Genomic DNA, 15,039 nt, shown 5'->3' with positions numbered 1-15,039 from the left:
GTGAGATTGGTAATTAATGGTTTAACTTAAGATGGCAACTTGAATACGCATCTGGGTGGATTGTTTGTTGGGCACCTGGGGAATCCAGCGTTGTCCTAGGATATCTCGGAGTATCCGTGTGATAATCCTATGGTCCGCCACCCAGGCTCAAAGGGAACTGTGATATTTTCATGCTAGAAACTTCCGTGTGCAGCCACAAGCTATTATGGGCTCTAGCATTGTTGAGTAAGTTGTGTGAAGCTCCCCAAGAGGTGGATTAGCAGGTAGTGGGATGTAGGTTTGGTATGGTCTACCCAGAGTAAGGAGTTAATGCTTCTGAAAGACTGTGTCTCGGTCATCCATTTCTCAAACACCCTGTAGTGCGAGAAATCCAACGGAGGAGATCGGGTCTTGTGGGGAAAAGAGCACAAACCTCTGCAGAGTGTATAAACTAATCATGGTTAGCCGTGTCCCCGGTTATGGACATCTTGAGTATCTAGTACTTTGAGTATCCTAAGTATCTCATCACTCTAAACTAATATTGTTGGGTTGATAATTACTTTAATTGGGATTGAGTTGGAGGAACCTTCTCAATGATGTTTCAACTACCATGATAGTTAAATAAAATCTATTCCTTTGTTGTAGGGAAAAATTGGCTTTTCGCAAAAACTATAACCATAGAGCTTTCCACCAGCCAAATATGCATGTAGTGATAACATTATTATGTTCTTGCTCTACTATGTTATTTTGCCAGCATATTCCATGTGTTGACCCGTTTTCGGGCTGCAACATATTATGTTGCATACTTTTCAGACAAGGAGTAAGGTTCCTTAGGTCGTTGTCGTGCAGCTCAGCTATGCCGTTGGAGTTGATGGACTCACTTTATCTTCCAAGCCTTCCGTTGTTATCGTATTAGATGGCCTTAAGCCATATTTATTGTAATAAGTTCTCTTTTGAGACATTCGATGTAATAAGTGTGTGATTGCTACTCTGTTATAAATCCTCGAGTACTGCGTGTGTCAGCATTACCGATCCAAGGATGACACTGAAGCACACAGACTTGGCCGTTTGAGGTCAGGTCGCTACAAGATGGTATCAGAGCACATGCTGAGTGTAGGACACGACCACTAAGCTAAAGCCCTAGATCACTATTCTCTTATCATTTCTGACTCCTCTCCATTTTCTACTCTTTAGGATGGCGGACGCAAGGAACAATTTTGCACAACCGGATGAAGAAGCACCTTTTGGACGACATTTGAAGGAAGTCACTAGGTACTTGAACATTGGAATACCAAGTTTCATCGGGATGTACAACGCCACTTTACCAGAAGAGGAGCGTTGGATGATTCAAGTTCAAGTTCCAGGAAGGACATTCACGCCAGTCACTAAGCCCATAGAGTTTTCCTTCGATGCACCAACCTGGAGTCTAGGAAAGAGTATGGCAGCTCACATCACCATGGAATGCATTGGAGAAGTTTATCATAAGGAGCTTAAGGATACTATCTATCAGATTTGTGGGCACCGAGACGAGCAATGGGAGATGATCAGCACTAGGAAGGATAGATCCATTGCAGCTTTCATCCAGGAGTTAAACCAGCACATTCGTCGCCAGGAGAACCAGATGTGCGCAGGAATGATAGATCTGAAGAAGGCAATGACTAGGATCACGGAAATGGAGGAAGAACTTAAGGCTACTCGTGAAGATTATGAGGAGGAAATCATCGTATTAGTGGATAAGAATGCCGACCTAACAATGAAGCTAGCAGTATTCCTAGGAGGCTACTCGTGAAGATTATGAGGAGGAAATCATCGTATTAGTGGATAAGAATGCCGACCTAACAATGAAGCTAGCAGTATTCCTAGGAGACCCCGCACCAGGAGGAGAAGACGAAGAACCCAAGGAGATTCACCCGGAGGACTACATTATCATCGACGACACCGACTCAGACCCCGACAATAGCGATAATGACTATGAAGACGAAGCTGGAGCAGACATCATGGAGTCTTCAACCGAAGAATATTTTTAGTAGACCACCACATCAGTAGTAGTATTCCACCATGTAAATAGTATAGTCTGAGCACTTTTGTAACGATAGTTAGATAGATTGTATGCCCTTGCTTGATTGATTGAGTGAAATGTTTGTGTTTGTCTCATGTGCATATGGGTAGTGTTTTTCTCATTAGACCTCATTCTATTCTAATCTCTCCCCTCTAAACCCATCAGATGCCTCCGAGACGTGACCCCGGATTTACTTTCCCATCGGAGCTCACTCAGTTGATCCAGCAGCAGAATACCCTGATGCAGTTGTTAGTTCAGAACCAAGGCAACAACAATCCGCCGCCACCACCACCAGTTGATAATTTAGCCTGCTTTCTAAGGTTGCAACCGCCGGTGTTTTCCAGTATCACCGAGCCCATAGTAGCAGATGATTGGCTCCGTGGGATTGGAAGGGAGTTAATCACTGTAGGATGTACCGATGCTGAGAAGGTGCATTTTGTGGCAAATCAGTTGGATGGACCAGCAGACTCATGGTGGGAGAATTGCATTGTCACCTACCCTATAGCCACAGTGACATGGGATCAGTTTCAACAAGCTTTCCATACAGCCCATGTCTCAACTAGAGCTATGAGTATGAAGAAGTGTGAGTTTTGCAACTTACGGCAGGGGAACCGTACTCTGGCTCAATACGCGGATGAGTTTAGCAAGTTATCTAGCTATGCCTCTGATGATGTGGCCACAGATGCCGCAAAGCAGGAGAAGTTTATGGAAGGGCTGAATAATGAGATGAGCATGCAGTTGATGGTGGCAACATTCAACAACTACAAGGAGTTGGTAGATAAGGCTCTTATGATTGAAGGGAAGCAGCAGTAGATTGAGAACCGTAAGAGGAAGTATGGACAAGGAAGGTACAATTCAGGAGCTCAGCAGAAGCCTTGCCTAACCCAAACTCGGGAGGACTTGTTCATAACCATGGAGGCCACACCCACAATGGAGGAAGTAACCATCATCATACTGGCCCAAGGAATGGGAATGGGAATGGAGCAAGCAACAATCAGAACCGTCCCAATCCAGCCACACCCGCCAAGAGAGACCTAAGCCATGTTACTTGTTTCAAGTGCGGGAAGACTGGACACTATGCCACGGAGTGCCCTGAAGCGAAGAATGGAAACGACAATGGGAGCGCTGGAAAGAAGCCCAATCCATTCAACAAAGTACAAGTGAACCACGTCATATGGAGGAGGTTGAAGAGCAGCCAGATGCGGTTATTGGTAAGTTTTTGGTTAAGTCCTTTACCGTCCTTGTTCTTTTTGATACTGGTGCATCACATTCATACCTATCAAGGGGATTCATGGATAAGTTTAAACTACCGACACAAAACCTTAGGACCCATATGTTAGTAAGTTCACCTGGAGCAGAGTATATGGCTAGTCGATGGTGCGACCAGATACCCCTAACCATTGGTAACCATGTTTTTCCATCCGACCTAATAATCTTGGAGTCACAAGGATTGGATGTGATATTAGGCATGGACTGGATGTCAAAGTATGGAGGAAGCATTGACCGTGTTAGTAAGTGAATTTGTCCCACCACCCATGAGGGAAAAAGGATCAAGTATGTATCTAGGCATGCGCCAAGAAGTAGCCAAGTGAATACCCTCACGGGAGTTCTTCATGAGGAAGTGCCTGTAGTGAAGGATTACCCGGATGTTTTTCCAAAAGAGTTACCAGGCATGCCACCGGATCGAGACATTGAGTTTTTGATAGAGCTGTTGCCAGGCACCGGGCCAATATCGAAGAGACCATACCGGATGCCCGCAAATGATCTGGAGGAGATTAAGAAACAGATCAAGGAGTTATTGGAGAAAGGATACATTCGACAGAGCTCATCACCATGGGGAGCCCCAGTGCTTTTGGTCGAGAAGAAGGATAAGTCTCTAAGAATGGTTGTTGATTATCGTGCGTTAAATGAGGTGACGATCAAGAACAAATACCCACTACCGATGATCAATGATTTGATTGACCAGCTGCAAGGAGCTAAGGTGTTTTCAAAGATCAATCTGAGATCTGGATATCACCAGCTGAAGATACGAGAGAAGGACATACCAAAGACAACATTCACCAGATGGTACGGGTTGTATGAATATACGGTCATTTCGTTTGGACTGACTAATGCCCCTGCCTACCTCATGAACATGATGAACGAAGTATTCATGGAATATTTGGATAATTTTGTTGTGGTGTTCATTGATGATATAATGGTATACTCGAAGAACGAGGAGGAGCACAAAGAGAGTTTGCGTTTAGTTCTCGAGAAACTCAGGGAACATTGGTTGTATGCCAAGTTCAGCAAATGCGAGTTTTGGCTGAAGGAAGTCAGATTCCTTGGACATGTTATATCAGGAGAAGGTGTAGCAGTAGATCCTACCAAGGTTTAGTCAGTCACTGAATGGTTGGCACCCACTTCAGTTAGCGAGATCCGCAGTTTTCTTGGACTCGCAGGATACTATCGGAGATTCATTGAGAATTTTTCCAAAATTACGAAGCCAATGACGGAGTTATTGAAGAAGGATACCAAATTTAAATGGATGGAAGAATGTGAAGCAAGTTTTCAGGAGTTAAAGAAACGTATGACTACAGCCCCAGAGTTGATTCTGCCGGATATACGTAAGGAGTTCCAAGTGTATTGCGATGCCTCTCGCCTAGGACTTGGAAGTGTGCTTATGTAGGATGGAAGAGTTGTTTCGTATGCCTCGCGACAACTGAAACCGCACGAGTTGAATTATGCCATGCATGATTTGGAGTTGGCTGCCGTAGTGCATGCGTTGAAGACCTGGAGGCATTACCTTATTGGAAATCGTTGTGATGTGTACATGGATCATAAGAGTTTGAAGTACATTTTCACACAGAAAGAGCTGAACCTTAGGCAGAGGAGATGGTTGGAGCTTATAAAGGATTATGACATGAAGCTTCACTATCATCCAGGCAAGGCCAATGTCATAGCTGACGCTTTGAGTCAGAAAAGTTATGATAATACCCTAGTGTGCACGGGATTGCCGAAGGAGTTAGCAGAGGATCTCGGGGAACTTCGATTGGAGATTGTTCCTAGAGGTTTGTTGCAACAATGGAGGTTCAGTCCACATTGTTAGGAAAGATTCAAGAAGCTCAGAAGGAGGACCAAAAGATTGCTGAAATAAAAGAGAGAATGAACAAAGGAAAGGCCAAAGGTTTTCATGAGGATGAGCCCGACACCTTATGGTTCGAGGACCGAGTTTATGTGCCCAATAACACAGAGATTAGGAAGTTAATACTTCAGGAGGCTCATGACTCACCATACTCGATACTCCCCGGAAACACCAAGATGTATTTGGATTTGAAGGAACGTTTCTAGTGGACTAGTATGAAGAAGGATATTGCCGAGTATGCAGCCGTATGTGATGTATGTCAGAGAGTGAAGGCTGAGCATCAAAAGCCAGCGGGATTGTTACAGCCTATGCCGATACCAGAATGGAAGTGGGATAAACTTGGCATGGATTTTGTCACCGGATTACCCAGGACCAAATTAGGATACGATTCTATATGGGTAGTAGTTGATCGCTTGACCAAAGTAGCTCACTTTATCCCAGTGAAAACCACCTATACAAGTGCGAAGTTGGCCAAGATATATATGACCAGGATCGTATGTCTGCATGGAGTTTCGAGGACCATCGTATCAGATAGAGGGACACAGTTTACTTCAAAGTTTTGGCATCAGCTACACCAAACTTTGGGGACAAGGTTGGAGTTCAGTACAACATTCCACCCGCAGACAGATGGACAGACTAAGAGAGTCAACCAGATTCTGGAGGATATGTTGAGAGCCTGTGCGCTAGATTATGGATCTAGTTGGGATGACAATTTGCCCTACGTGGAGTTCTCATACAACAACAGCTACCACGCTAGTTTGAAGATGCCACCGTTTGGAGCCCTGTATGGATGGAGGTGCAGAACACCGTTGATGTGGGATGAAGTTGGAGACCGACAGTTGTTTGGACCAGATTTGATCAAGGAGTTTAAAGAAAAGGTTAAGTTGATCCGAGATAGATTGAAGATAGCTCAGTCCAGACAGAAGAGTTATGTAGATTCGAAACGCAAGGAAATAACCTATGAAATTGGATACAGAACATATCTGCGAGTGTCACTGAGGGGGTCCTGGATTAGGGGGTGTCCGGATGGCTGGACTATACCTTCAGCTGGACTCCTGGACTATGAAGATACAAGATTGAGGACTTCGTCCCGTGTCCGGGAGGGACTTTCCTTGGCATGGAAGGCAAGCTTGGCGATACGGATATGTGGATCTCCTACCATTGTAACCGACTTTCTGTAACCCTAACCCTCTCTGGTGTCTATATAAACTGGAGGGTTTTAGTCCGTAGGACAACATACAGAACAACAATCATACCATAGGCTAGCTTCTAGGGTTTAGCCTCTTCGAACTCGTGGTAGATCTACTCTTGTATTACCCATATCATCAATATTAATCAAGCATGACGTAGGGTTTTACCTCCATCAAGAGTGCCCGAACCTGGGTAAAACTTCGTGTCCCTTGCCTCCTGTTACCATCCAGCCTAGACGCACACTTCGGGACCCCCTACCTGTGATCTGCCGGTTTTGACACCGACATTGGTGCTTTCATTGAGAGTTCCTCTGTGTCCTTGCCGTTATGCTTGATGGCTCCTACGATCATCAATAGTGATGCCGTCCAGGGTAAGACCTTCCTCCCCGGACAGATCTTCGTCTTCGGCAGCTTCGCGCTGCGGGCCAATTCACTTGGCCATTTGGAGCAGATCGAAAGCTATGCCCCTGGCCACCAGGTCAGATTTGGAAGTTTAAACTACACGGCTGACATCCGCGGGGACTTGATCTTCGATGGATTCGAGCCACTGCCGAGCGCGCCGCACTATCACGACGAGCATGATCTAGCTCTGCCACCGAACAGTGCCCTGGAGGCCGCACCCGCATCGGCTTCGACCCTTAATTCGGAGCCAACTGCGCCGATCGAGGATGGGTGGTTGGACGCCGCCTCGGGGGCTGCGATCCCAACGGTGATTGAGCCGAACACCAGCCCCGCACTCCGCGAGACTCATGACTCCAAGGTGCCGGACTCCTCTCCGGACTCCGAACCCTCCGTGCCCCTGCCGATCAAATCCAATTGGGCGCCGATCATGGAGTTTACTGCCGCGGACATCTTTCAGCACTCGCCTTTCGGCGATATTTTGAAGACACTAAAGTCTCTCTCTTTATCAGGAGAGCCCTGTCCGGACTACGATCAGCAAGGTTGGGATACGGACAATGAAGAAATTCAAAGCCCACCCACCACCCACTTTGTAGCCACTGTCGACGATTTAACCGACATGCTCGACTTCGACTCCGAAGACATCGACGGTATGGACGCCGATGCAGGAGACGATGAAGAACCAGCACCTATTAGGCCCTGGAAAGCCACCTCGTTATATGACATATACATGGTGGACACCCCAAAAGAAGGAGATGGCGATGGAACAACAAAGGATGACCCCTCCAAGAAACAGCCTAAGCGCCGACGTCAGTGGCGCCGCTCAAAATCCCGCCAAAGCAAATACGGTGATTCTAGCACGGGAGATAATAATACTCCGGAGAGTGCCGAAGAAAACCCACTCCAGCAAGATTCAACACAGGAGGATGGAGAAGCCAGCCCTCATGAGAGAGCGGCAGACAGACAGGTCGAGGACGATAATTATATGCCTCCCTCCGAAGACGAGGCAAGCCTCAACGATGACGAATTCTTCATGCCAGAGGATCCCGTCGAGCAAGAGCGTTTTCAACGCAGGCTTATGGCCACGGCAAGAAGCCTCAAGAAAAAACAGCAACAACTTAGAGCTGATCAAGATTTGCTAGTCGACAGATGGACTGAAGTCCTTGCGGCCGAAGAGCATAAACTCGAACGCCCCTCCAAGAGCTACCCAAAGCGCAGGTTGCTACCCCGATTAGAGGAGGAAGCACTTAAACCGACATCACCTCCACCTGATACGGCCGACCGGCCACCTCGTGGCCGCGACAGAGAGGCCTCTCGGCCCTCCACTCAAGCCGCACCCCGTACCAAGGCACGGAAAAATGCGCCTGACCTGCGAGATATGTTGGAGGACAAGGAAAGGCAAACAAGATTGATCTACGGATCGCGTGGGCGCCCCACGACTCGAGACGGTAATCGTCACGCCGGACACAAATCCGATAGGGCCGAACACAGAAGACAAAGCTCATTGGAGCTACGTCGTGATATAGCCTAGTACAGAGGCGCCGCACACCAACTATGCTTCACAGACGAAGTAATGGATCATCAAATCCCCGAGGGTTTCAAACCCGTAAACATCGAATCATATGATGGCACAACAGATCCTGTGGTATGGATCGAGGATTATCTCCTTCATATCCACATGGCCCGCAGCGATGATCTCCACGCCATCAAATACCTCCCACTCAAGCTTAAAGGACCAGCTCGGCATTGGCTTAACAGCTTGCCAACAGGATCAATCAGTTGTTGGGAGGACCTGGAAGCCGCATTCCTCGACAATTTCCAGGGCACTTATGTGCGACCACCAGGCGCCGATGACCTAAGCCACGTAATTCAGCAGCCAGAGGAATCGGCCAGGCAATTCTGGACACGGTTCCTAACAAAGAAAAATCAAATAGTCGACTGTCCGGACGGAGAGGCCCTAGCAGCCTTCAAGCACAATATCCGTGATGAGTGGCTTGCCCGACACCTTGGACAGGAAAAGCCGAAATCTATGGCAGCACTCACGACACTCATGACCCGCTTTTGCGCGGGAGAAGATAGCTGGCTTGCTCGTAGCAACAATATAACAAAGAACCTTGGTAATTCGGATACCAGGGATAGTAGTGGCAGGTCACGTCGCAACAAGCAGAAGCACCGCATTAACGGCAACAATGCTGAGGATACGGCAGTTAATGCCAGATTCATAGGCTATAAATCCGGTCAGCGGAAAAATCCATTCAAAAGAAATCCTAGGGGCCCGTCCAGTTTGGACCGAATACTCGACCGCTTGTGCCAGATACATGGCACCCCCGAAAAGCCGGCCAATCACACCAACAAGGATTGTTGGGTGTTCAAGCAGGCAGGCAAGTTAAATGTCGAAAATAAAGACAAGGGGCTGCATAGCGATGACGACGAAGAGCCCGGTCCACCGAACAACAGTGGACAGAAGGGTTTTCCCCCACAAGTGCGGACGGTGAACATGATATACGCAACCCACATCCCCAAGAGGGAGCGGAAGCGCACGTTAAGGGACGTATACGCGATAGAGCCAGTCGCCCCAAAGTTCAACCCATGGTCCTCCTGCCCGATCACCTTTGATCGAAGGGACCATCCCACTAGCACCCGTTATGGCGGATTCACCGCATTGGTTCTAGACCCAATTATTGATGGATTTCATCTCACTAGAGTCCTTATGGATGGCGGCAGCAGCCTGAACCTGCTTTACCAGGATACAGTGCGGAAAATTGGCATAGATCCCTTGAGGATCAAGCCCACCAAAACGACCTTTAAAGGCGTAATACCAGGTGTAGAGGCCAACTGTATAGGCTCAGTCACACTTGAAGTGGTCTTCGGATCTCCGGATAATTTCCGAAGCGAGGAGTTAATCTTCGACATAGTCCCATTCCGCAGTGGCTATCACGCACTGCTCGGGCGAACCGCATTCGCCAAGTTCAATGCGGTACCACACTACGCATACCTTAAGCTCAAGATGCCAGGCCCTCGCGGAGTAATTACAGTCAATGGAAACACCGAACGCTCCCTCCGAACGGAGGAGCACACAACGGCCCTTGCAGCGGAAGTACAAAGCAGCCTTTCCAGGCAGTTCTCCAGTCCGGCCATTAAACGTTCGGACACCGTCAAGCGCGCCCGGAGTAACCTACAACAAGACCGCCGGGCACATTCCGAGCAGGCGTAGCAATGTGGCCCCAACCCCAGCCCTCTCAAAAATGCGACACCAGTGCTTCACGTACATAACTACGCTCTAGAAATACCATGGGTACAGGGGGAGGGGCACCATCACGGCACGCCCGAAACACGGCTTAGACCGCACCAGGGGCTGCCGATTTTTTAATTTTCTCTTACTTTCAGGACTCCATTCTTCGGAAGGCCTATTCGGTAGTTCAATTGCCGCACAAACGATGCAAGAACCAGGGAAGCAGACAAGCCATGCCACATTACGGAACTGCCAGGTGGTCTCTATCACGAGCAGTATACCTGTTTCGCATACCATTCTGCAGCCTGCCCCTGGAACGGACATGTTAAATAGTCAAACCTTTTGCTTATCGCATTATTTGTATCGTTCTGCTTTGATCGCAACCCTTTTTAATAAACAATGCATAACTTTTGTCTATCTTTGCATTACTCTTTTTTTACAAATATATGTTCCTTAACGACATGTTGCACCCGTACACTTTGGTACGGCCAAAATACGCCAGGGGCTTTAGTACCCCTCAATATGGTGTGAGAAGTCTGAACACTTTAACAAGTGCGGCACCCCGAGCTTATAGCATTATATGCATCGGCTCCGAATCATGTCTTGGGTCAATAGTTGGGTTTGCCCGGTTCCTATGTTTTGGTGCCTTACGTTCCGCTGTGTCGGCTAAGGTAGCACTAGGAGAACTATTGCGACTGTGCCCCAGTTGAGCTGGGTCGAGCACCTCAGTAGAGAAAGCTAAAACTGACTGTCATGATGAAGCGAGAGCTGGTCGCTGTTCGAGAGGTTTTTCGAGTCCCTAAAGACTTATGCCGCTTAGAGCGAGGAGTCGGCTTTGTCCGGCCAAGGCGTGGATAGCGCCCGAACTCGGTCTTCCGAATACCAGGGGCTTCGCCAAAATTTAAAATTATAGAATTCTATGGCTAAGTGAGAGTGTTCACGCATTATAGTCCGATTGCCTTGTTCGTTGTGCTGAGCGCCTCCCTCGAAGGACCCAAACATGGGAAAAAGAGCACTCAGGTTTATCCCCAAACACCCCAGCACTAGCGGCATGGGGGCAGAAGCCGACGACTCGCCATCTCTCAGAATTGATAAACAGCCGCACAGAAGGTAATATTTTAAATTCCAACAGCATTGCTTAGCACATATGAACAAGTTTTCAGCGCACAGGACAAAACGAGCGAGTTTCACTCAAAAAGTACATCCCTGGAACATTCATCCGCCACAAGGCGGGCACCCTTCAGAACATCCGTATAATAATTCTTGGGCTTGCGATGCTCTTTCCCCGGCGGTGGCCCGTCCTTCACAAGCTTCTCAGCATCTAGCTTGCCCCAGTGCACCTTAGCACGGGCAAGGGCCCTACGGGCACCTTCAATGCAGACGGAGCGCTTGATGACTTCGATCCTTGGACAGGCCCACACCAGCCGCCGCACCAGCCCGAAATAGCTCCCAGGCAGAGCCTCTCCAGGCCACAGCCAAACTATGAGGTCCTTCATGGCCTATTCAGCCGCCTTGTGGAGCTCGACCAGTTGCTTCAGCTGGTCGCTTAGGGGCACGGGGTGTCCGGCCTCAGCATACTGAGACCAGAACACCTTCTCTGTCGAGCTGCCCTCCTCGGTTCGATAGAATGTGGCGGCATCGGACACGCTACGGGGAAGATTTGTGAATGCTCCTGGAGAGCTCCGGATTCGGGTAAGTAACAAGTAACTCACGTTTATGTGTTTGCTTTGCATAAAGAATGCCTTACCCGCCGCTACCTTTTCCACCGCATCCAACTCTTGGAGGGTCTTCTGGGATTCGGCCTTGGCAGACTTGGCATTTTCAATAGCCATCGCGAGCTCGGACGCTCGCGTCTTTGAGTCAAGCTCCAAACTCTCATGTTTTTTCATGAGAGCCTGGAGCTCTTGCCGCACCTTGCCAACCTGGGCCTCATACTTCTCCTGCTCGGTGCGCTCCGTGGCCGCCCTCTTCTCGGCCTCGACCAACGCTTGATTAGGGGTGACCACCTTAGACGTGGCCCCTACAAGAGCCACGATAATCCTGTCATTTTTTGCAATTGCACTTTTTTATATATATTTAAACAAGGTATTTCTTACCTTCCTTGTCCTCAAGCTGCTTCTTGGCATGCCCGAGCTCTTGCTTGGACTGCTCGAGGTTCTGCTTTAGCGTGTCCACTTCAGCAGTCAGTGCGGCGGATGCCAGCAGAGAAGCCTGCATATGCATATTGACTCCCTTTTGTTAGACTCATGCAAATTTTATTTGATCCTCTATTCGGCTTTTCTTCCCGAACGCCAAATAGAGCATCAGGGGCTACTGTCTATGCGGTAATATTATTTACACATTCTTTACTTACCTCAAAGCCAGTTAAAAGGCTACCACAAGCTTCAGTCAGTCCGCTCTTGGCGGACTGAACCTTCTGGACCACCGCACTCATAATGGTGCGGTGCTCCTCGTCGATGGAGGCGCCTTTGAGCACCTCCAACAGATTGTCTGGCGCCTCCGTTGGACGGGGGTCACCGGCACGGTGGGCTTGCTCCTCTTGGAAGGAGGTCGCCCGCCGGACTCTGGAACCTTTGAAGGTTCCAGAGCGGTGTCCGGCCTAGAGCCGGACTTGGAGCCCTGGGGGGTTTTATCCCCTTTACTCCTGGAGTCCGGGAGGTCGCCTTGCAGCGCCTCTAGGACCACCTCCTCCTGGCTTGGAACCTGTTGGGACAACACTTCGGCGTCGTTCGTAGGGCGGGGGGAGGTAGCCGTCGAAAGCGAATTCACATCCGATGAATCCAGTGAACCGCTCGACGACGCGCGAGCCGGTCTTTGGGTGGGCTCATAATCATATTCGACATAAGGGAAAGATGTGCAATAAAGGAATACTATGAATTACTCTGGTATCCGGATACTTACGATTTCGCCAGGGGCTTGGCCCTGAGCGGCCACTCCTCTCCGCCGTCGTCGGCGTCGGTGGAGTAGTCCAGAGGAAGGGTTTTCCCCTTCTTGGACCCTTCGGCCCCCCCAGTGAGGGCGGCCTTCCTTTTCTTCTCTCCCCCTGCTGGTGGGGGAGAGGTCTCTTCTTCCTCCTCCTCGTCTTCATGGGAGGAATGCGCCTTGGAGCCGTCGGATGATGAACCCGACACCTCCTGGCGCCGGGCACTTTTTTGAGTCCCCGTGGCCTTCTTCGTAGCCTTCTTCCCCGGCACCACATGGGGTGCCGAAACCAGCAGCTTCGCCAAGCGGGCATCAGCTGTGTCTTCGGGCAAAGGAGCCGGACAGTCGATCTGTCCGGACTTCGCCTGCCAAACCTGTCAAAGGTAAGGGAGCTTAGATCCCGCATAGAGTTAAACTGTGAAAAACTAATACCCTGTAAAAGGTACAAACAACTTACCGCTCTAGCGCGACGCTACAGGCTGAATCCGTGATCCTCGGTAGCGGATGCGGGAGCCTCGGCGCCCTTGAAAAGCACCTTCCAGGCATCTTCGTACGTCGTGTCAAAGAGCCTGCTCAGAGTTCGGTGCTGCGCCGGGTTGAACTCCCACAGATTGAAGGCCCGTTGTTGACACGGGAGGATCCGGCGGATGAGCATAACCTGGACTACGTTGACAAGCTTGAGCTGCTTGTCCACCAGGGTTTGGATGCATGTTTGCAGTCCAGTCACCTCTCCTTTGCTGCCCCATGATAGGCCCGTCTCTTTCTAGGACGTGAGCCGCGTTGGGGGTCCGGACCGGAACTTGGGGACTGCGACCCACTCAGGGTCGCGCGGCTCGGTGATGTAAAACCACCCTGATTGCCACCCCTTCAGGGTCTCCACAAAGGAGCCCTTGAGCCACAAGACGTTGGGCATCTTGCCCACCATGGCGCCTCCGCACTCTTCCTGGTTGCCGCGCACCACCTTCGGCTTGACATTGAAAGTCTTGACCCACAGGCCGAAATGGGGTCGGATGCAGAGGAAAGCCTCGCACACGACGATAAACGCCGAGATGTTGAGGATGAAGTTCGGGGCCAGATCATGGAAATCCAGGCCGTAGTAGAACATGAGTCCCCGGACGAATGGGTGGATAGGAAAGCCCGGTCCGCGGAGGAAGTGGGGAAGGAACACTACCCTCTCATGGGGCCTTGGGGTGGGAAGGAGCTGCCCTTCTTCGGGAAGCCGGTACGCGATGTCGTTAGACAAGTATCTGGCCTTCCTCAGTTTTTTGATGTATCCCTCCGTGACGGAGGAGACCATCCACTTGCCTCCCGCTCCGGACATGGCTGGAGAAGGTTGATGTGGGGAGTGTGGACTTGGGCGCTAGAGCTCGAGTGCGCGAAAATGGATAGGCAAAGGAGGAAGAAGGCGTAGGTGAAAAGGTGGATCCTTATCCCCTTATATGGGTGGACGCAACTACGTGTCCCCACCAGCCTGGTAAAACTCGCTTATCTCCAAGCGCCATAATCAATGGCGCGGTTGGGTTACCCACGCCCGTATTGATGAGATTCCCGGAATAAGGGGACACGATCTCTGCTTCGACGAGACGTGCCAAGGAAACCGCCTCGCATGACATGCTGAGGTGGGACAATAAAACAATTCAAATAAAGGCTTGGCCGTGGAATACGTCAGCAGATTAGATTTGTGTAAATATTATTCTCTCTATGGCAATATGTGGAAATTTATTTTGTAGATCCGGACACTATCTTTGTGTTCAAAATCTTCTATGAAGTACTTGGAGGAGGAACCCGCCTTGCAATGCCGAAGACAATCTGCGCGCCGGACTCGTCGTCATTGAAGCCTGGTTCAGGGGCTACTGAGGGAGTCCTGGATTAGGGGGTGTCCAGATGGCTGGACTATACCTTCAGCTGGACTCCTCGACTATGAAGATACAAGACTGAAGACTTCGTCCCGTGTCTGGGAGGGACTTTCCTTGGCGTGGAAGTCAAGCTTGGCGATACGGATATGTGGATCTCCTACCATTGTAACCGACTTTGTGTAACCCTAACCCTCTCTGGTGTCCATATAAACCGGAGGGTTTTAGTCCGTAGGACAACATACAGAACAACAATCATACCATAGGCTAGCTTCTAGGGT

The sequence above is a fragment of the Triticum aestivum genome, chromosome 2A (assembly GCF_018294505.1).
Source record: "Triticum aestivum cultivar Chinese Spring chromosome 2A, IWGSC CS RefSeq v2.1, whole genome shotgun sequence".
Classification (NCBI taxonomy): domain Eukaryota; kingdom Viridiplantae; phylum Streptophyta; class Magnoliopsida; order Poales; family Poaceae; genus Triticum; species Triticum aestivum.
This window is presented reverse-complemented; position numbering follows the sequence as displayed.